Source organism: Montipora foliosa, chromosome 11 (genome assembly GCF_036669935.1).
Source record: "Montipora foliosa isolate CH-2021 chromosome 11, ASM3666993v2, whole genome shotgun sequence".
Classification (NCBI taxonomy): Eukaryota; Metazoa; Cnidaria; class Anthozoa; order Scleractinia; family Acroporidae; genus Montipora; species Montipora foliosa.
In genome coordinates this window covers 32,732,901-32,735,008 of record NC_090879.1, presented here as the reverse complement: position 1 = coordinate 32,735,008, position 2,108 = coordinate 32,732,901, and the positions used below count along the sequence as shown (strand labels likewise).

The 2,108-nt window shown below is 45.1% G+C and overlaps 1 pseudogene; it reads right to left on the bottom strand.

Moving 5' to 3' along the window:
• Positions 1–1,110: 1,110 nt before the first annotated feature.
• On the bottom strand, positions 1,111–1,756 carry LOC137977265 (uncharacterized; annotated as a pseudogene).
• Positions 1,757–2,108: the final 352 nt, after the last annotated feature.

Sequence of the window (2,108 nt, the reverse complement as noted above, 5' to 3'; positions counted from 1 at the left end):
GACCCACACAGCTAGAGAGGAAAATGATTTGACCCGTTACGCTGGCGACGCTTCTCACATGGACTTTGCGGGGAGGCGGACGAGACGACAGATCAACAAGGCCAGCGGTTAACTTTTGAATGCGCTGGTCAGTTGCTTTGATAGTCCAATCAATCGTATTGAGAATTACGCCCAACCAGACGATAATTTGAACCGGCTGCCAAAGGGACTTTTCCTCATTAGGCACAAAACCAGACTTGAGCAAATCTGAATGGACGACTAAACTGTTAACTTTAGCGGCCGGAAACAAAATCCATTCCGCCTCCTAAAACGTCGTCAAGGAAGATAGCTATAGGAATGCCCTGGCTCCTCCACGATTTCTGTAAAGGCCTCAAAATCTTAGTGAAAATGTATGGAGCGGAAGAGAGCCCGAAAGGGAGCACGCAAAATTGAAAATATCTGTAAACACCAGTGCCAAAATCCCAAGAGAAGGCGAGAAATTTTCCTGTGGTCCGGAAAATTTTCAACGTGGTGGTAACCGGACTTACGGTCAAATTTGAACAAGTAATAATTGCGACTAAATATCTGTGTGGCGACGCTCAGGTCTTCGCATTTAAACTTTTGCTTGTAAATAAACTGGTTGACATGTCGAAGATCCAAAATTAGCCGTTGCTTTCCCGAACTGCGGATCGAGACTGAAAGCGGGTTAATAATATTAGGCTTACAAGCAAGCTCTTCAACTAAGTTCAAGCGAAGTAAATCGTTGACAGCATGGGAAACAAAGTCACTGTTCTCACGTGCAGAAGTGTTGTTGCCCTTGGCAAAAGGTGTTGGAAGTTGAAAAAAGGGAATTTTATAACCCTGCATAGTAACATTAAAAATGAAGTGCGAAACTTCCAAAGTACGCCAAAAATTGACAAACTTTCTAAGACGGCCGCGCACCGATGAACAAGTCAAATCGACCGCAAGTGGGCCTGAATCTTTAATGGAATCGAGTATAAGACAATCAGCACAAGAGGAAGAACTAGGATCTAAATCAAGGACACCGTCTAGTTCCGATTGCATGGGCGAACTGCTGACTTTAATATCAACAGAGAAAAGAACTACATCTGAATTGACGGGGTTTTCTAGTCACTTTGGTGTTGTGTGCTGCTGGGCCATTGAAGGACAAGATGCACGCCAGTGGCCAGGTTTACCGCACGCGAAACATGTCCCCGAATTAGGACGAGCCAAACGACCAGGAACGAGGGACGTTGTAGGCCGCGCTTGGCTTGGCCGAGTAGATTCTGCTGACGCAGGAAATTTCGTCTTCTTCTTTAATGTGTGACACAAAGTACGAGCGCGCGATTCGGCCTTGAATATACGCTTCTCATCATCGGAGTCATCAGCTAAGCTGTGCTTTTTATATGCGGTGACCATAGCCCATCCGTAATCGGACTTATCGGCCAGAAGAGCATGTTTCTGTCTTTCGGAAATCAACTTCTCACCTTCCTCTAAATCGCTCTTGACCTTCCCTAGCTGGGAATGTTCGGCGGCGGATTTGGCACTATCGAGCGTCTCGCTAAGCTTCTGATTAAACTTGCCTTTTTCTTGAATTTGTGAGGTTCGTTGAACTTAAGGCGTTTGATTTCTTTCATCTGGCTCTCTGCTGATTCCTCGTTTGACCGCTTGATTTGACCGCTTGATTCGGTCTGCTCCAATAGACCTTTAAACGAATCGAGGAGCTTGTCGTTATAGTTTTAATAAGCTCTTCGACTTCTGCTTTTCCAATAGACATAGTGTGACAGCGATCAGCCAAAAGGTAAGGAACGAAACTTTACAACAGTGAAAGGTCGAGGGTTGGTTCCGAAGGCCTAGATGGATATCACGTGCTATACTCCCTCTTCTATACCACTGCATCATTACCCATGATGCTGGGGCCTAAGGCCCAGGCCTTGTCGTATCACGTGCTGACAAAATATTTATTTCTACCTAATTCGCAGGCTCAATCGTTAGAAATACCATTTTTTTGCAGGTTGCAGGTTGCAGGTTGAAATTTCATTATAACTGGAAAGCCGCTGGCACTAAAAAGAAAGGTAGAGCGATAGACTTGCCATGATTGTTACATGAACAGCTAACCTTAGGCTTAA